Source organism: Hemiscyllium ocellatum, chromosome 39 (genome assembly GCF_020745735.1).
Source record: "Hemiscyllium ocellatum isolate sHemOce1 chromosome 39, sHemOce1.pat.X.cur, whole genome shotgun sequence".
Classification (NCBI taxonomy): Eukaryota; Metazoa; Chordata; class Chondrichthyes; order Orectolobiformes; family Hemiscylliidae; genus Hemiscyllium; species Hemiscyllium ocellatum.
The window spans coordinates 8,915,481-8,937,180 of record NC_083439.1 but is presented as its reverse complement, the minus strand read 5'-3'; the positions used below and the strand labels follow the sequence as shown (position 1 = coordinate 8,937,180).

Sequence of the window (21,700 nt, the reverse complement as noted above, 5' to 3'; positions counted from 1 at the left end):
GGTACAAAGTAATTAATTTAAGCTTAACATTTTTACTTTCAAATTCCTTCTGGGCTTTATCCATTTATCCATGTAATCTCCTCCAGCCTAAAAATGAGCATAGTTGTCTCAGAGTTAATTCTAATGTCTTCAGCATATCGTATTTAATTACTCTATCATTGTTAGTGATGCCTTCAGATGATCAGGCTCTAAACTTTCCTCCTCCAGACACTTCATAATCTGTTGACCAATCTTTTTGTCACTTGTATAGTTTAGACAATATTAGTGCAAGACATTAGTCAGACTCAGCTCAAATGCTAGAAACAATTTTGGGCCCCTTATATAAGGAAAGGTATAGGGTATTGCAGGCAGTCCAAAAAAGGTTCATGAGGGTCATCACAGGTATGGAGGGACTGTTCTATGAATAGAGGTCAAAGTAGGTCATTGGAGTTTAGAAGAATGAGAGGCAAAGTTATTGAAACATACAAGATTTTCAGGAACTTGACAAGGATGCAGAAGTGTTGTTTCCCCTTGTGGCCAGATGGCGTAATCTTAAGGTAAGCACTCATCCATTTAAGATGGAGGTGATCTTTTCTTCTCTCAGAATAATGAGCCTGTGGAATTTGTTACCCCGGAGGACTGGCGAAGTCATTAAGTATATTTAAGGCAAAGATAGAAGACTTTTTAAACTGTAAAGGGATCCAGGGTTATGGGAAAAAGGCAACAAAGCAGAGTTGAGGATCATCAGGTCACCCATGTTCTCACTGAATATTGGAGGAGACTTGATGTGCTGAATGGGCTACACCTGCCTCCAAGTCCTGTGGCTTCAATATCAATAAAAAGGGAAAGAGTGATTTAGGAGGGATTAGCTTTTAAACTGTTTGTGTTTAAGCATTAATTTTAATGAACCTCAACTTTACATTTCACAGAATGCTCTATGAATACAAATACAGTTTTTAAAGCTCTTTTTTAAACTTGTTGCAAATTTACAATAAATTATAGATCACTGAAAGCTTGCTCTCTACCTAGCATACATGGCAGATTCAAAATTCAATCAAATCTATTTAGAATCTCAAGAGGGTAAGGTAGAAACAATAGCCATACATTGCCTGATTTGGGAAGATCAGAAAATGCAATGCAACACATCAACATTGAGGACTGCATTTTGTCTGAAACTATATGAGATTAGATTTGATTTATGACAAGTTCACTAAAGCATCTCAAACTCGTGCACTCATACGTACTGAACTTGCTAGATTTCGCTATTTCTATGTGTTTCTGTCTAACCCCAATGTTCAAAAATTGGAGGTCATCCAAAACCTGTGTCCTTCACTGACACCTGCGTGCTTGCTGATCTACACTAGCTCACAGAGTAGTGAATCTGTGGAATTTTGGAAAACCTGCACATTCGCCCAGTGTCTGCGTGGGTTTCCTCTGGGTGCTTTGGTTTCCTCCTACAGTCCAAAGAATGTGCAGGTCAGGTGAATTGGACATGCTAAATTGCCAATACTGTTAGGTGCATTAGTAAATATAGGGTAGGGGAATGGGTCTGGGTGGATTACTCTCTGGAGGGTCAGTGTGGATTTGTTGGGCTGAAGGGTCTGTTTCCATACTATAGGGTATCTAATCTAATTTAATCATTGCAGCTCATTCTCTGCCAATTTCTAAAATCATCTCTAGTCCTATAATCCTCTAATTCTGCTCTTAAAGCAAAATATTGCGATGCTGAAAATTGTAACAGAACATGATAGAAACAGTGTCTGCAGATCTAGCATTAACTGTGGAAAAAGAAACAGAATTAGTGTTTCAGATCTGTACATTCTCATGAGTTAAATGTTCATTTCCATCTTGCCTTCAGCAAGCCTATCACACCCTCCACTCAACTCCAACATAATTCAAAGACATCGTCACTTTCTTCTTCAATAAAATAAATCTGCATATCTGCCCTTTTCTACCCCCCAGTTAGCATCCAACTTCCACTTCCTAAAGTTCTGGTCATCAGGTATTTCCTAACAATGTTTTCAGTTATTCTAAACAGCCATTGGCAGAGTTGAAGATCTCTTAATAATTCCGTTCAAACATATTTTCTTCTACCTTCATAGCACTGTGCTGTTATGGTTCAATAACAAATGTCATTTCATAGATATTGCATGTCATGACCATGTGTATAGGATATCAGCAGGTAGGGAAAGAGTTAAGTTTTGTGAAACAAGAGGTTCAGCTGAGAATGACTCAGATCAGATAAGAACTTGCAGTAAACAATGGGGTGCTGGTGGCAAGGGTAATGGGTTAACAAGTGGAAAAGCATTCATTATGTAGAGCCATTTAAACAATATTAGAAACATTCAGTATGTAAAGTCAGTTAACAAGGTGAAAAGTGAAGTTATTTGTTGTATGACAGCAGATGGCTTAATCTTTACTATGGACACTTACTGATTGTAATGATCATCCAATCAATATGTATGTTGCCTTATCTGGATGCTTCTCCTTGTAAAGTGACAGCATAATTCGTTAAGAAACTGCTGTTTGAAAGAGCAGATCGAGAACTCATGTCCCTGTGCACATGGGCAATCATTCTCTCTGCCTCCAGGGCCCGGAATAAAGATGGAAGAGGTAAAACTACACAGTGTCCGAGTGTTTTGCTTCGACCCGGGGGAAATGGGATGATAAGGATCACAAGGGTTCCCACTGCAGATCACAATCCAGGAATCACTGTGGATATCTGGTCAGAACACTGCATCATCTTTTACGACCATCAACACTCACTCATTAGCTCTCATCTTTGAGCATCAGTTATTTATTTTAAGTCTCAAATGATAAAATGGGAAAGAAAGAAAAACACAGCTTAAACTGTCCCTATCAAACAATATTGTAGGAATGCCTGCTTCAACATGGAATGAATTGGTTTAAGAATAAGGTCTACCATAGATTTCTCAATTTCAATTAGCAATAAACAAAGAGCATAAGCAGGTTCTTTGACTTAAGATCATCATGACATAACCCAAATTTGGTTGCAGCAAATGTCACCTTCTATGGGGTTTCATAAATGTCAAACAGAAGCAAGAAGCCTTCGCTGATTTTCTCTTTCTCACTGACTCAAAAGAGATAAAAATCAACTGCTGGCATTGTCGATTTATTAATATCATTGATCAAGAGAACCTTCCTGCACTCAAACTAAATAACCAAAATCTCATGAAGGAGAGGAAGTAAGAATTTTACTCAAGTTTCTAAATCCAGGGGAGATATATCAATGATTTATTCTGCTCTCTTTTAATTTTCCATGACAGTAGCTAGAAAGCTGACTCATTCTTAAACTGTGTGTGAACAAACCAGAGTAACTCTTCAAAAATTATAATATGGTAGCTGTGGAAAAATCATAAAATGATGGAAACGCTCAGCCGTTAGGAAGCATCTGTTGAGCCAAAAAAAAGAGTTACTGCCAACAGATGAGTGACCTAAAAATGTATGTTTCTTAAATGTGCTAAGAATTCTTTAAGTTTTCCTCTGGGCCCTAAGCTGGGACTGATCCAACAGCATAACCAAATCTGGAATATCTGGGTATAACCATGATACAGTTTTCATTCTGTCAGTATGAAACACTCAATATCTTAACCTTTCCAGATTCAGGCTTACATCAAGATAAGCAATGCTAAACGTTTACTATAAAATCAAAAAGGCAGGATTTGAGAGATCCTAATCTTGTCTAGTTCAGGTAACATTCAGACATTGTTAAAGCTTTGTTCTTTTTATCTTATGATGCAACAATCAAATTACTGCCTTATAACACACTCATGATGTGAATTTGTTGCTCTACAGTTGTGGGAAGAATTGAAACCAGCAATCCAGCAGAGTGAAATTATGCTTTGCTTCGAAGGAATTTTGGCACAAATGAAACTCTACAAATAACAATAGTAAAACCATATGAAGTAGACTTTGCAATCTTTTGTGAAGCATCCTACACAAAAAACATCAGCCTTCGACATTACAGACCTTTGTACTTCAATTCATTAACAGAATGAATCGCTCACTGACATTTCATTCTTTGAAGTGTCGATCTGAAGAGACAGCACTTCAACCAAAAAGATAAATTTACAACTTATTAACCGGTAGTAAAAAAAAAAGAACATTTGTAAAAATAGGCTTGGGAGGACTGCACTGCAAACTGACACAAAAACTCAAAAAACGACAAAAGGTAGTTAGTGCATTCTAAGATTAAAATTTCCATAGTGGCATACTTACCTTTCAAATCTGTATTAAAAATAGGAAAAGTACCATAAAATAAACATCCATTCAATCTAAAAGGTATGATTTAAAACTTTCATTTTCTGATGTCTTAATGGGGATGGATAGCAAAACCGGTAGGGGTAAGAAAAGAACACAGGTTAGTAGGGAATTCAGAGATGGATATCAGCTGGGATCTGAGAGGTGACAGGGGCCTTGGTTGTCAGATGGAACATAAGCAACACTGCATCACCCTCCCAGCTGATTAAGTGCATTCCCAACACCAAGCTCACCATGAAAAATAGCAAAAGATTCCAACTGTCATGTCAAGATAAGAGAGATGACTGAAACAGTACCACCTGAATGGTTTTGGGAACATTTGTTTTAGAATTGGACATAGGCTTTAAAAAAAAGGAGGAAGTACCAGAATTTGGGGCGAAGGCAAATGATGGACAAAAAGCAAGAGATCAAAAGGATGAAAAAGTATTTGTGCAGAAGACACATGCAGAGGATACTAAGGGGACTAAAGAGAAGGAACATCAGCATGGAGCAAAAAAGGGAATTGAAAAGCTCTGCAGATAAAGTTTTGAAAATTTAATGTACATTAATGAGGTAACTCGTGATGAGGACGGACGATTGCTTAACTTCATATGCATGAGCATATTGGAAACTGAAAGATGGAAACCTGATAAGGGCAATGTTAAGAAAATGAATCTAATTGTTTCAGCAATAATGGCGGTGGTGAGGGGAGAGAAGCAATCGTGTGGGTAGATTGTTGTAAAACTTAGAAATGAAGAGAAAGATGTGGGCTTTGAACACCAATACTAGATCAAACAATGTACCTTTCATGATTTCAGTGCACCCCAAAACGCTTTACAGTTAAAGGAGTATTTTCTGAAGTAGTGAAATGTCACATAATGATCAATTTGACAACCAGCAATAATGATCAAAATCATTTGGCTTGATGATATTGGTTGAGACAGAAATTATGATCAGGACATGGTGGAAGCTTGCTTGTTCTTCTTTGAAATGGTGTCACAGAATACTTTAGATCTACTCAAGTAGTCAATCAGGACCACTGACACACATCTGAAAGGGGGCACGTTATTCAGTACAATCTGGCTCATACACTCAAGTCTCCTAAGCATTACTTGACCCCAATATCTTCTAACAAAGAGGTGAGAATGCTACCATTGAGCCAAAGGTGACAAAGGATTCATGAAGGTGGGAGAGATTACAGTAAATGGGAACTTGTTAGGAAGGGAGATTAGAGGTAAAGAGGTAATTGGACCCAGTCAATGATGAAATGTTGGGGGTGTGGGGGGGGAAAGGAACAGAAGCAGGGAGGACAGAAACCGATATGACAGCAAATTTGTGACTTGACTAGGGCAAGAGATACGGTTCAAGCAAAAGTATTCATCATCAATTTACTTCAGCCAAGAAAGATAATCAAAAACTGCCAGGATTGGAGTATAGAAAGAATCATATAAAAGTGATGGCTTATAGAAACATGGTTGAATAGGTTAGGACTTGGGGGCGTGAGGGCAGCAGGGGGCGGAAGGAGGAGAGGAAACAGCAGATCTGGTGTGGAGTGGTGTGTCTCAGGCCTTCCATCACTGTGAATCAAACAGATCCTTTCAAATCATTGCAACAATATTTACAAAAGAAACTCACTCCGGCACAAATAAGAGCATCTTATTAACACGGTTTCAAAGTTCAGGCAGTGATGCACATGACCTCCATTCACACAGTCACTTTTAGAAGGGACCAATTACCGAACCTCTCATTTGTCTGCACTGTTTACAATGCAAGCATTTTCCAGAAACATTTTCCACATTAGTTATACCCAATTTTATTCCTTTATTATTACTGCCATAAACTCCTCTGCAGTAGTTACCTAACAATAATGGACATTTTAAAAATCAAATCTGACTCGTCAAAATTTGTTCTTGTTTATTATCAACCACCAATTTTAGCTCTCACCACTTTCACATGCTTCTGATCTGATTCCATTACCATATTAGCTATCCAGGCTGAAGTTAATACGGTACAAGAATGATTTTTTTGTTTGACTTGAACATTTTACTTCACAAAATTCACTGCCGTAACACAAGATAAAAGGGAACATTAATGCTGGACTCTCTTGGGGCAGTGTTAGTGGGGGGGGGGGTTAAAAATAAAAGATAGAAAGGCTTTCTGAAATACTCCCTTACCAATGGTGAGATCTTAAAATTACATAAAAAGCAGGAAACAAGAATGGCAGCAACTGTTGAAAAAACAGCACTGCTTCAGCATTTGACCCTTTGTAAGTATTAATCCTGAGGAACAGTCAAAGGCTTGAGATATCACCTGTAGACACAGAGACTTGTTGAGCATTTCCAGCCCTTTAATAATTTTTGGAATCCTTGCATCTAGAACATTTTGCTTTGTTACTTTTTTAAAAATTCAACAGTCTTTGTGCCACCCTATTTATTTCCAAATGTTGGCAATCCCAGAACTTCACAATATAGCACTTTAAGACAAGCCTTCTCGTTCCAAATGACTTACCAATCCTTATCTTAAATCTCAAAAGGCTTTGCTCCAATCTATCTGAGCAACTGTTCAAAGTCACAAAATGCACTAAATTACAGCTGGACCTCTCTACTACTGAAGTCTGATTAGTTGAACAATAGAATACAGAAAACAGGAGGAGCAGGCCATTTGCTCATCAAGCCCACTTCGCAATTCAACATGATCACAGCTGATGCTCTAACTCAAAACTATACTCCTTAGCCCATCCCCCTTTACTCCTTTAACTTCTAGAAATCTATTTATGTAATATATTCAGTGATTTGGTTTCTTCAGCCTTATGTGCTGGAGAATTCCACAAGTTCACTTTGAGTGAAGAAGTTGGTCATCTCAGTGCAAAATGGCTTACTCCATATACTGAAATGGTGACACCTTGCTGCAGTTCCCCAGCCACGTAAAACATCCCAGTCGGTCAGAATTTATATATGCTTCAACGTGATGCGCTCTCATTCTTCTAAACCCCAGTGATTGCAGGCGCAGTTGCCCCAGTCTCTCTTCATACAATAAACTTGCTACCCCAGAAATCAATCTGCTGAACCTCCTTCACACTTGCTTTTCGGTAAGGAGACTAAAACTGCACACAATACTTCAAGTATAGTCTCATCAAGGTCCAGTACCTTTTTCCTGTACTCAAACACTCTTGGAATAATGGCCAGCACACATAATATGAGATACTAATGTTCTCCTGAAAACCAAAGTGTCTTTTTCTTCACACCTCAAAATTTTCTTCTTGTTAATGGCCACTGTGGTTACTTGCAGTTTCAATTGTTATAGAAAAGAGAGCAGAAATATAAACAAGAGAACACTCAGCAGCTATCCTTTATCAAATGTGAAATTGTACTTCTGTTAACAGTCCTTTCAAGTCTCATAATATGTCTTCATGAAGTTTAGCTCTCTTAAATGAACAGTTCATTTTCATATTCTGAGTAACACCAATCTTCATTAATATTATGCTAGAGACTAGAAGCAAACGGAACTTACCTTTTTCACTTTGATGATAGTTTATGGAGTATACATACGTAGTTGATCTGTCATCAAGTTATACTGATGAGCCCCAAAGCAGTATTCATTTTCTACTTCGGACAAAGATGCCTGAAATTCGACTTAGTATCCTGATATCCTACAGCTGACACTGGAACAAAGAAAAAACAATGACACGGTAAATGACAATTGTAGATTTTGATACGTCAGATTGAAAAAACCCCACTCCTTTGCCTTTCCTGCTCACCAATAATGATACAGCTCCAAAAATCAAAAACAATTTCAAACCAACATTTCCTATGCTCAACTTTTCACAATGATGGAAAGTGCTAATTAACACCAGGATATATTTCTTCTTAAATAAAAATACTTCTCACATCAAATTAGTTGATCTTGACTGGGCATTTTGTCCATAAACATGCTAGTTATAGTTGTGACCAAAATGCTGGAGAAGCTTAACAGGTCTGGCAGCATCTGAAAAAACAGAGTTAACATTGAACTCAATGTAGGTAAAAACAATGACTGCAGATGCTGGAAACCAGATTCTGGATCCGTGGTGCTGGAAGAGCACAGCAGCAGCTGCCTGAACTGCTGTGCTCTTCCAGCACCACTGATCCAGAAATTGAACTCAATGTGACTCTTCTTCAGAAGCAAAGTTCTGAACACTTTAGAACTTAGTCACATTCGACTTGAAACAACTGCTTCTCTTCCCAGATGCAGCCAGAGCTGCTGAGTTTCCCGAGCACCTCCTGTCTGTGTGTTGGATCTCCAGCAACTGCAGTATTTTGCTATTTTTTTTAAAGCATTTATACAGCATATTTAACATGGTGACTTGTTCCAACATGCTTCAAAGAAGCACCAGCAAACCGTAATGTGACATCAAACCATAAAAGTAAATACTAGGTCAGATTCCCTAAAGCTTGGTCAAAGACGTGCCTTAAAAAACCAAGTGTATAAAAGAGCAGCATCGATAGGTAAACAGGTACAAATAAAGATGACAGAGTCATACAACATGGAAACAGACCCTTTGGTCCAACTTATCTATGCAGACCAGACATCCCAATCTGATCTACTTCCCACATCCCTCTAAACTCCTCCTGATCTTATACCCAACCAGATGTTTTTAAATGTTGCAATTGTCTCGGTCTCCACCACTTCGTCCGGCAGCTCATTCCACACACCGACGACCCTCTACACAAAAAAAAAATCTCTTATGGCCCTTTTAAATCCTTCCCCCTCACCTTAAATCTATGACCTCTAGTTTTGGACTCCCTCACCATGGGAAAATGACCTGGCTATTCACCCTATCCACGCCCCTCATTATTTTATAAACCTCTATAAGATCATCCCTCAGCCTCCAATTCTTCAAGGAAAAAAGCTCCAGCCTATTCAGCCTCTTGCTAGAACTCAAACCTCCAACCCGGCAAAACCCTTGTAAATATTTTCTGCATTCTCTCAAGGATGACAACATCCTTACTGTAGAAGGATGACCAGAATTGTATGCAGTGTTCTAAAAGTGGCCTCACCAACTTCCTGTACAGCTGCAACAGGACATTCCAACTCCTGTGCTCAATGCTGTGACCCATAAAAGGTAAGCATGCCAAATGCTTTCTTCACCAGCCTGTCTGCCCGCAACCCCACTTTCAAGGAACGACACACATGCATCCCTAGGTCTCCTTCTTTGGTGACACTCCCCAGGGCCCTACCATTAAGTTTAAGTTATGTCCTGGTTTGCAGTACCAAAATGCAACATCTCACATTTATCTAAATTAAACTCCATCAGCCACTCCTTGGACCATTGGCCCAGCTGATCATGGTCCCATTGTAGTTTGAGATAATCTTCTTCACGGTCTACCATACAACCTATTTAGGCGTCGTCTGCAAACTTACTAACCATACCTCCTATATTCTCACCCAAATAAATTTATTTAAATGACAAAAAGCAATGGATTCAGCAGTGATCCTTGTGGCACACTGCTGGTTACAGGCTTCCAGTCTGAAAAGCAAACCTCTGAATTTTTAAGAATAGTAATTATTTGTGAAACATGTATTAATGTTACAAAGTATAGGATTTGATCAGTAAGAAAGAAGACCAGAAAGAAAGAACAATTCTTACTCAGAAGGAAAGTTTGGATGTCATTCGTCCAATCAAGTCTCTTTTGTTGGATTTTATAATTATCAGAATACCACACCATTAATGGCATGAAACACTAGCATCTACAAAGAAAAACATATACAACTGCAAAGAGTAATTATTTCATAAATACAGTTGTGCAGTCAGTCAATTTGTCAGACCTATAATCTAGCTAATTCATCATGATGTGAATTCACACAGTAATTTGATTATAAGCAATACAGAAAATACATAATAACAGATTCCAAGTTATTTGATACATCACGTAACCACACAGAAACACATGCATTGGCTCGACAAGACATTAAATTATGGGGGTGGTTGCGGGAATTATATTCTCAATATTATGGATTTATACTAAGGCCATAAATAATAGGCGATGATAATACATATTTATAATACTTAGTGATACTGTTTCATCTACCCAGCAAAACACTATTCCCCATTGGTAACGTAATAAATTGAAGAAAACCTGCTATAAAACACAAGTGATATGGACTATGCAAGTTCAACAGTTGCCATCTATTGAAAAGAAAGTTACGGTTGGCAATAACAATAAGGGTCATTAAAACAAAGTGCGTGTTAAATCAAACTACAAATGGAACTCAATCGACCACTTCCACGATGCTTTATTGACAAAGCACTTCAAGTAGTTACTGGAAACTTTACATTTGTGCACTTTGTACAATAGTTTGTAAGGTTAAAGACATAGGAGCAGAAGCAGACCATTCAGCCCATTGATTTTGCTCTGCCATTCAATGAGATCATAACTGTTCTGATAACCCTCAATTCTACTTTCCTGTCTTTTCCCAATAACCCACCCTCGCTGATTAAAAATTTTACTCAGTCTTTAAATATACTTAATGACGGAGTCTTGACAGCCTCGTGGGCAAAGAATTCCTTCCAGTTACTATCTCATGTTCGTCTTAAATGTGTGACCCTTATTGTGAGATTATGCCCTCTGGTCCTAGATGTTCACTTCAAAGGAAACAACTTTTCTACATCTAGCCGGTCAACTTCCCTAAGAATCTGATATTTTTCAATAAAGTCGCCTCTCATTCCTCTAAACCTACTCAACCTCACCTCATAATACAGTCCCACCATACCCAGGATCAGTTAGTGATTAGCTCGGTTTTATTTTCAGATTTCCAGCATTCGGTTCTTTGTTACTGATTGTTGGAATACAGCTCCTTTCATTTCTGGAGTTGCTTTTGCGACAATGGGCTAGGTTTTACCAGAGAAGTGGAGTTGAGTCATTATCCAAAATATGGGTCATGTATAGATTGTGTGGCTGCATGGGTAGAACTTCCTCAGCAATCTTCCAAAATGCAGTTAATTTGCTATCTTATTCATACTGACCAGAAGCAAAATGCAAGAGCAGGTGAATGGGTCATGACTGCTCCAGCCAGTTCCCACAAGAGCAAAGAGGACACAACTAACATTGCTCAGCTTCATGTAGATGCCAAGTTATGGGAATCAATAAAATGGCAGATACTAAAGGCATGATGCATTCTCATGAGCTGTTGCTCTGACTATGGTATAAGAGTCTATTGATACCATAATTGAGCCATACCTGTGTCATGGTGTGGGCACAGCCACATCTACATCTATCAAGAATGCTGTAAATCTCATGGAGAGAGAGAGAGAGAACAACTTGCAGTAGTCCATAGAGCGAACATAAGAGATGTGTATTGGTCTTGACCACGTGGTTTCATCCTTGAGCACTGGGTGGGTAAGATGACCCAGAGATGAATGGACCAGTTGTCAGGTAGTCACACTCCAGTTAAACCAGATCAAAGAGCCAATGGCTGAAGGCTATGGTATTTCTATGCAGTTTCTCAATTTGAAATCGAGCCTGGGCCCTTTTCCAGAGATCTTTCTGTAAGAAGGCACCTGACAGCCTTTGGGACTATCATATGATATACAGAAGAGTCCCAAAACATTAACTGGGACTTCTCTTCTCAGATGTTGCCAGACCTGCTGGGCTTTTCCAGCAGCTTCTCTTTTTGCTGCTGTGTTTTTAGATTAGATTACTGAGTGTGGAAACAGGCCCTTCAGCCCAACAAATCCACACCGACCCTCCAAAGAGCAACCCACCCAGACCCATTCCCTTACATTTACCCCTTCATCTAACACTACGGGCAATTTAGCACGGCCAATTCACCTAACCTGCACATCTTTGGACTGTGGAGGAAACTGGAGTACCCGGAGGAAACCCACGCAGACACAGGGAGAATGTGCAAACTCCGCACAGACAGTTGCCAAAGGTGGGAATTGAACTGGGTCTCTGGCGCTGTGAGGCAGCAGTGCTAACCACCGTGCTGCTGTGTTCTTGTTTCACGTTCCTTAAAATTTGGTGAGAATATATTAGGTGGCACACCTGCCTATTTATACTCCAGCTGACCATAACAAATATAGTATTGAGACATTGAAATGGAAAGCAAGAAATTTAACTTTTTGAATCAAAAACATAAGCTTAGACAAAATATAGAGGGAGAAATGACTACATCATTACGTAGATAAACATAATACCAACTAGAGAAGGTGCAAAATAAAGAGACTTTGGAGTGCAAGCTCATAACTCCTCGAAAGTGGAGTCACAGGTAGATAGGATAGTGAAAAAGGCGTCTGGTACACTTTCCTTTATTGGTCAGAGTACTGAGTATAGGAGTTGAGAATGTCATGTTGCGGCTATACAGGACACTATTAGGAATTGGTTAGGTCACTATTGGAATATTGCGTGCAATTCTGGTCTCCTTTCTATCGGAAAGATGTTGTGAAATTTGAAAGGGTTCAGAAAAGATTTACAAGGATGTTGCCAGGATTGGAGGATTTGAGCTATAGGGAGAGGTTGATAAGGCTAGGGCTGTTTTCCCTGGAACATCGGAGGCTGAGGGGTGACCTTATAGAGGTTTTTAAAATCATGAGGGGTATGGATAGGATAAATGGACAAAGTCTTTTTCTGGTGGGGGTGGAAGGAGTCCAGAACTAGAGAGCATAGGTTTAGGGTGAGACGGGAAAGATATAAAAGAGACCCAAGGAGCAACTTTTTCCATGCACAGGCTGGTACGTGTATGGAATGAGCTGCCAGAGGAAGTGGTGGAGGCTAGTACAATTGCAACATCTAAAAGGCATCCAGATGGATGTATGAATAGGAAGGGTTTAGAGGGATATGGGCAAGTTTAGAAGAGCTGGCAGGTGGGACTAGATTGGGTTGGGATATCTGGTCAGCATGGACGAGGTTGGACCGAAGGGTCTGTTTCCATGCTGTACATCCCTATGACTCTATGTAATTGGCTTAAATTAAATAAATTAAATAAATATTAATCTAATTATTTTCAGATGGAATAAGTTTCGAAATAAAAAGACTAATGTTTTAAAACAGCTTAAAGCATTCTCCTTCTACTACCGTTCATAACAACCACCTGATACAGAGTTTGTAACGGAATACAATTCAGCATTTCACATTTAAAGTCCTTGATATTCAGAGTAAACACTGTCATGAGAGACAGCCATAAACAAACAAACAACTCCCGTTTTGTAAAATGCTTTCACCATGCAGAATGGTCACCCTATCAGGGACGTGTCCACAAAAGCTTCGAGTTTCCTGCCACTCGAACTGAATTGAATTTATTGTCATGTGTACCAAGGCACAGTGAAAAGCTTTATCTTGTGAGCAATACAGGCAGATCGCAGAGTTAAGTAGCATAGATAAGTAAATAATAGGTAAACAGCGGCAAAAACAAAAACACAAGTACAGGCAAACGTTAAGAGTTTGTGAATCCATTCAGTATTCTAACAACAGTAGGATAGAAACTGTTCTGAAACCTGCTGGTGCGTGTGTTCAGGCTTCTGTACCTTCTCCCTGATGGTAAAGGTTGTAGAAAAACGTTGCCTTTCCTTGACAGCGGGCCTGGTGGATAGATTCTATAGATGGGAGGTTGGCCTTTGTGATTGTCCGGGCTAAGTTCACCACTCTCTGTAACTGTCTCTGATCTTGAATGGTACAGTTGCCATACCAGGTAGTGATCAAGACACAACAACGTTCCCATGCCAACAATTCTGCCTCAGGCCTGCTACAGTGCTCCAGCAAGGCTTAATGCAAACTGGAAGAACAACATTTAGCTTCCATACGGGGACTTTAAAGCCTTCAGGACTCAACATTAAGTTCAAACATTTTAGAGCATGAACACCTCCTTCTGTGTTTTTCCATGCCCCTGCACTTCAGGTCCTGTCATGACGAGGGTTGCTTTCAGCATAGCCAACTCATTTTCACCCACAATAGTCCCCTTTATTACCACCTTTCTTTCTTCCCTGGTTTACAATCTATAATTCCTTTGCCTAACATTTTTTCCCTCCCTCCCTCTGTTCCACCTGTCCACTTACTCTTGCCCCCAACCTCCCTATTCGTTGTCATCAGCCTAAACACCAGTTTTTCCTAGCGGTTATCAACTCTGAAGGAAGGAAGGTGACTGGACTTGAAACGTTAATAGTTTTCTCTCCACAGATGCTGAATTTCTCCAGCAATGTTTGCTTGTATATCAGTTTCCAGCATCTATAGTTTATTGTATTCTAGAAGGAGGGAGAAAGGGAGGGAAGAAGGGAAAGAGAGAGTGCACACGAGAGAGAATATAACTGTCAGTCTAAGGTTTCACGCAGTCCTTCCCTCCTCATACTTCCTTTTTCCCCCAATCTCTCACAGGCCGAGCTATAGGAAGAGGTTGAATAGGCTGGGGCTGTTTTCTCTGGAGCGTTGGAGGCTGAGAGGTGACCTTATAGAAGTTTATAAAATCATGAAGGGCATGGATAGGATAAATGGACAAAGTCTCTTCCCTGGGGTGAGAGTCCAGAACTAGAGGGCATAGGTTTAGGGGGAAGAGGGGAAAGGTATAAAAGAAACCTAAGGGGCAACGTTTTCATGCAGAGGCTGGTACGTGTATGGAAATGAGATGCTAAAGGAAGTGGTGGAGGCTGGTACAATGGCTGAACTTTTCATGAGGTGGGCTTCCTGCAGGGTGACGCAGTGTCTCAGTGCTGCCTCACAGTGTAAGGGACCTTAGTTGATTCCAGCCTCAGGAGACTGTGCAAACTTGACAGAGACAGATATTTTCCAAGGGTTTTCTCTGGCTGCTACTGTTTCTTCCCATTGGTGTCCAAAGAGGGTGCAGGTTAGGTTGGTTAGCCATGGGAAATGTAGGATTACAGGGATAGGGTAGGCAGTTGGATGTGGGTGGGATGCTTTTCAGACAGGCAGTGAGGACTCAAATGGGCCAAGTGGCCTGCTTCCACACTTCAGGGATTCTTTAAATTGTATTCTACAACTCTGTCTGCGTTCTTAGAGGGTTATGTTTCGGTTAAGACAGGCCCTCAACATTAAAAATTGGTATATTTTTGTTGCAGGTCCTATTTCTTGGCTTTGTGGTCAATGAGAAATTTCATTTTCCAGTTTTTTTTTTAAACTGCTTGGACCCATAGCCTATAAAGCTGTGGTTTAGTTGCCTTCTTGACAGTAAGTTTCAGATTTGAGCTTGAAAAATCATTTCTACCGCGAGGACCACATGAAGGGTATTGCCATTCAATCCAGAAATCCCTGTGCTGCCTGGAAACAATCAATCAATTAATCAATCAATCAATATTGACGTTGTCACTGCGCACCTCCTAATAAAATCAAAGATACCTGCCAGCACGAAAGATAAGTGAACGGTGAAAATCTGAACAACCCTCAAATGCTTGAGGACAAGTCAGGGAAGATGTGGCCACTCACTTTTCAAGTTGAAGATGAAGAACAGCTCAAATTAGAACTCTGGCCGTTGCCCTAGTACGGAGCTCTCTATTTCAGATGACATCACAACCACTTACAGTGTCGGCTGGTGCTGCTGATTGTCTATGTTAATAATCTGATGAACTATAAGTGCTTCCCTAGCCATGCAGATTATTATTCAACAGAGACAAGTTTCCTGGTATCTCAATTGTTTTCACCTGGATCAAAATTAAAATTCTTAGCTGTATTTCAGAGTTAACACAAAATAACACTTGTCATGGGGAAAAAAAACCCTGCTTATTCATTGCAGGCTTGTTTTGTGAAATGCAGACAAATTTCACCCTTACTGGCTTTTCTGTAAGGCAGAACTAAAGATATGCTCAAGTACAAACAAGCACTCTGCCACAAATGCCTTCTCCCCCACCCCCCCTTCTCACACCTCCCAACTCCACCCCCCCACTCCCATCCCCCACTCGCACACCACCAACCAATTGAAGTAAATTTCAAAGAGCACACAATCATTTCTGCCTTCCATAAAGTGATGCCAAATAGCTTCCACTAGAAACATTAAGCATTTTGTTTTCTTTTCAGATGTTGGTCAGTATTGCTATTTTGAAACATGGGTACTACCTCAGTATTGTTAGAGTAAATCTCTAGTATAGAGTACTTTCAATTACCCTGTACAATAGCAGGTGCCATTTGGTGCAAATATACAAAAACAGCAATTGCAAACTATGACAGAGATCAGATACAAGCAAAAATAAAAACCAGTACATAAATAAGCATCTGGAATCAAACAATCGCTTTTATTCAGCAGACAAAAAACAATTTATACAAGCATTCCCATTTTACAAAACTGGTCAAAACACTTACTTTTTGCCTTCTAGATTGAGTTTGAATTCTAATAGAGACATTAATTTACTACTTGTACAACAATTAAGTAAAGAAAGCTTTTTAGTAATGACGTAACACTGTTTTAGAACTATGATTTTGTATGTTTACTCTCTCTTCTCTACCAATAGCTCAAGGGACCTCTGGATATCAGACAGCTCAAGATTTCAGCAAGTGCACTAATATGTTAAAACAAAGCCATTTCTCTTCAGATATTGTCAGACCTGCTGAGCCTTTCCAACAATTTCTGCTTTTGTTCCTAACAAAACAGTTTGTGGGCGGCACGGTGGCACAGTGGTTAGCACTGCTGCCTCTCAGCGCCTGAGACCCGGGTTCCTTTCCCGACTCAGGCAACTGACTGTGTGGAGTTTGCACGTTCTCCCCATGTCTGCGTGGGTTTCCTCCGGGTGCTCCGGTTTCCTCCCACAGTCCAAAGATGTGCGGGTCAGGTGAATTGGCCATGCTAAATTGCCCGTAGTGTTAGGTAAGGGGTAAATGTAGGGGTATGGGTGGGTTGCGCTTCTGCGGGTCAGTGTGGACTTGTTGGGCCGAAGGGCCTGTTTCCACACTGTAAGTAATCTAATCTAATCTAAAAAAAAGTTTAGAAGTCAGAAGTTATTTTATACACAGCTATTTTGTAGAGGCAAAAAAAATCATACAACAAGTCAACAAATCAATTACTGTTTGGAGCTATTAGGGAATGTAATCAATTTTGCTACAAGCATTTGATGGCTTTAGAAGCAATTTATTTAATTTCGCCTCACAATGGTATCAAAAATGGGCCCCAGGTTAATTTTTCTCTTGTGAAGGAAACTTCAGAGCTTTTGTCTTAAAATGGCTGCATCACAAAAATTATTATTTTTCTGTACTGGTAGTAACATAATGGAACAAATAACATTTTTACAATCAATTTCTCACTAGCAGGGTTTCAGGGCTCAAATGAAATGACCTTCATCAGCTGGAATTGAAGTTTCTTATGGATGTTGATTCAGACAAAAACTCCAAAAAATAAACCAGGTGGCAGCGAACCATTTCATCTTCAATCATGGGCATCTATATTACAAATGCAAGTTTAAAGCCTTTTTAAAAATGATCTACGTAAGCACTGGATATTAGGAAAACTAGCTTGATGCAGTTATTAAGCTAGGAGTGGGACATCATTGAACTAAAACACTTAAGATACTCCAAAAGTGACAATCATTGCTACTGATAACTTAATGGCTTTGTCAGTCAACTATTCAAGTCAGTACCTCTAAATGTTTAATGAAAATAATCTTAAAAGCAATAGCTCTTTGAACTTAGAGTCACAGAGTTGACTAGCATGGAAAGAGACCCTTCAGTCCAACTCGTCCACGCCGACCAGATATCCTGAATTGATCTAGTCTTATCTGCCAGCATTTGGCCCATATCCTTCTAAACCCTTTCTACTCAAGTACCCACCCGATTGCCTTTTTTGCCAGTTATATGCATTCAGTAAGCTATAGCACCACATAAAAGAAATGCCAGTGCACAAAGTAAAGGAAGTTCAATTACATTTAGTAACTATAATGTTATGAAGCCCTGCAAAATGTTAACGCATTGGATTATAGAATAGAATATCCTTTATTGTCATTTGTACTCAGATACAGAAGTACAGTGAGAAGTTTTACAATATCGCCTCTTATGGCACCATCTTAGGTACAAGTACCTAGGTACAAATCTTAGATTCAATAAAGAGCATTACTTCACAGTAATCCATAGTATAAAAGTTAGAGATAAGACATATTTAAAAGGGATGGACATTATAGGCAGTTAAACAAATTACAAATAAACTTTACATTGCAGTAGTTCAGCACAGGGGTTTCCACATGTGGTTTGACTGCTCGCATCGGACCCCTGCCCAACAACCATTCCCGCAATGCTCCAAGCTTTCAGTCAGCTCCACACTGGTTCTCACCTCCTCCAAGTTTTCTCCAGGACTCATTCCCTCATGCTGACCACCAGGACAGCTTCCCTTTGCCTGGCACCTCAGGACTCTATTCTCTTGCTGGCTGCCACTCCAGGACTGCTTTCCTGTACCAGTCGCCACTTCTGGACTTTATACTCTATGCCGGCTGCTGCCCCGGGGACTCCACTCTCTGTACTGGTCATCTCTCCAGGATTCAACTCCCTGCGCTGGCCATTGCTCCGGGACTGCTTCCTTGTTGGCTGCCACTCCAGGATTTGTGTCCAGGGCTCGGTAGGACCCCTGCTCCCCCCCCTGGGTAACTCCAAGTCATCAGTTGAAAAGAAAAGAAAGAATAAAGAAAAAGAATAGATGGAGCAGAGGAGTTCCAGCTAGAACACTTACTCCGCTGCAATTTTCAGAAAGTTATAATAGTAATGAACAGAAAGAAAATTCAGATTCTGTCATGGCAGGCGTTAATTTCTCTTTAGTACAATTAAAATAATAGAATTTGCATCGAGCTCCTGCAGTGAGGAAGCAGTCATCTGGCCCATAAAGTCCACACCAAACCTCTGAAGTGCATCCCACCCAGACCCATCCCCGCTAAACATTCCCTGCAATCCAGCATTCCCTAATAGAACACAACAGTACAACATTGTACAGCCCCTTAGTGAGGTTGGGATTGGAGCAGAGGGATTGGAGGGCTGTGCGTTGTGAGTGTGAGGGGTTGGAGTGGGGGAGGGGGGTAGATAGGTTGAGGCGGTTATTGTCCCAGCGGCAGTTGGAAATGAAGAGGTCGAGGGCAGGTAATAGGCCAGCGCAGGGTGTCCAGGTGGATGCAGTGTGTTGGAGGTGGGCGAAGGGGTCCTCGGTAGTGTTCCCCTCAGGGTTCTGGGGGGTGGGGATAGTGACAGTGAGGTCTGTGGGGGGGGTGTCATAATGCGCAGCCCTCCAATCCCTCTGCTCCAATCCCAACCTCACCATTAAGCCAGCGGATAAAGGGGGCGCAATGGTAGTCTGGCGCACTGACCTCTACACCGCTGAAGCCAAACGCCAACTCGAGGACACCTCTTCCTACTGCCCCCTCAACCATGACCCCACCCCCCCATCACCAAACCATCATCTCTCAGACCACACAGAACCTCATCACCTCAGGAGATCTCCCACACAGCTTCCAACCTCATAGTCCGGGAACCCCGCACTGCCCGGTTCTACCTCCTTCCCAAGATCCGCAAGCCTGACCACCCTGGCCGACCCATTGCCTCAGCATGCTCCTGCCCCACTGAACTCATCTCTACCTACCTCGACACTGTCCTATTCCCCCCTAGTCCAGGAACTCCCCACATACGTTCGAGACACCACCCACGCCCTCCACCTCCTCCAAGACTTCCGTTTCCCCAGCCCCCAACGCCTCATCTTCACCATGGATATCCAATCCCTCTACAACTCCATCCGCCATGACCAGGGCCTCCAAGCCCTCCGTTTTTTCCTCTCCAGACGTCCCCAATAGTACCCTTCCACCGACACTCTCATTCGTTTGGCCGAACTGGTCCTCACCCTTAACAATTTCTCCTTCGAATCCTCCCACTTCCTTTAGACCAAAGGGTAGCCATGGGCACATGTATGGGCCCCAGCTATGCCTGTCTCTTTGTTGGCTACGTAGAACAGTTGATCTTCTGTAATTACACCGGCCCCACTCCCACCTCTTCCTCCGCTACATTGATGACTGCATTGGCGCCACCTCGTGCTCCCGCAAGGAGGTTGAGCAATTCATCAACTTCACCAACACATTCCACCCTGACCTTAAATTTACCTGGACCATCTGACACCTCCCTCCCCTTCCTGGACCTCTCCATCTCCATTAATGACGACCGACTTGACACTGACATTTTTTACAAACCCACCGACTCCTACAGCTACCTGAATCACAACTCTTCCCACCCTACCTCTTGCAAAAATGCCATCCCGTATTTCCAATTCCTCCGTCTCCGCTGTATCTGCTCCCAGGAGGACCAGTTCCACCACAGAACACACCAGATGGCTTCCTTCTTTAGAGACCGCAATTTCCCTTCCCATGTGGTTAAAGATGCCCTCCAACGCATCCCGTCCACATCCCGTACCTCCGCCCTCAGACCCTACCCCTCCAACTGTAACAAGGACAGAACGCCCCTGGTGCTCACCTTCCACTCTACAAACCTTCGCATAAAACAAATCATCTGCCGACATTTCCACCACCTGCAAAAAAGACCCCACCACCAGGGATGTATTTCCCTCCCCAACCCTTTCCACCTTCCGCAAAGACCGTTCCCTCCATGACTACCTAGTCAGGTCCACACCCCCCCTACAACCCACCCTCCCCTGCCACCGCAGGAACTGTAAAACCTGCACCCACACCTCCTCTCTCACCTCTATCCAAGGCCCTAAAGGAGCCTTCCACATCCATTCAAAGGTTTACCTGCACATCCACTAATATCATTTATTGTATCCGTGCTCCCGATGCGGTCTCCTCTACGTTGAGGAGACTGGACGCCTCCTAGCAGAGTGCTTTAGGGAACATCTCCAGGACACCCGCACCAATCAACCACACCGCCCCGTGGCCCAACATTTCAACTCCCCCTCCCACTCTGCTGAGGACATGGAGGTCCTGGGCCTCCTTCACCGCCGCTCCCTCACCACCTGACGCCTGGAGGAAGAACGCCTCATCTTCCGCCTCGGAACACTTCAACCCCAGGGCATCAATGTGCACTTCAACAGTTTCCTCATTTCCCCTTCCCCCACTTCACCCTAGGTCCAAACTTCCAGCTCAGCACTGTCCCCATGACTTGTCCAGATTTGTCCTACCTGCCTATCTCCTTTTCCACCTACCCACTCCCCCCTCTCCTCTCTGACCTATCATCGTCATCCCCTCCCCCACCCACCTATACTCTATGCTACTTTCTCCCCATCCCCACCCTCCTCTAGCTTATCGCTCCACGGTCAGGGTCTCTGCCTTTATTCCTGATGAAGGGCTTTTGCCTGAAATGTCAATTTCGCTGCTCCTTGGATGCTGCCTGAACTGCTGTGCTCTTCCGGCACCACTAATCCAGATTTCTGTCAATGGACAAAGTCTCTGGCTATCTACTCTATCTATGCCGCTCAACATTTTGTGCACCTCTATCAAGTCACCGATCATCCTTCTTCATTTCAATGAGGGAAACCTTAGCTCCCTCAACCTTTCTTCATAAGACATGCCCTTCAGTTC

General features: G+C 41.7%; 1 protein-coding gene across 6 annotated transcripts in view; it reads right to left on the bottom strand.

The window, feature by feature from the left end:
- The window catches only part of LOC132834294 (D-glucuronyl C5-epimerase-like), a 100,950-nt gene that overhangs the window by 41,248 nt on the left and 38,002 nt on the right, over positions 1-21,700 (bottom strand). For all 6 annotated transcript variants that reach the window (XM_060853024.1, XM_060853025.1, XM_060853021.1 and 3 more), the window contains one exon: positions 7,750-7,900. The gene's annotated coding sequence lies outside the window, so the exon portion shown is untranslated. The remainder of the gene's footprint in view (positions 1-7,749; positions 7,901-21,700) is intronic.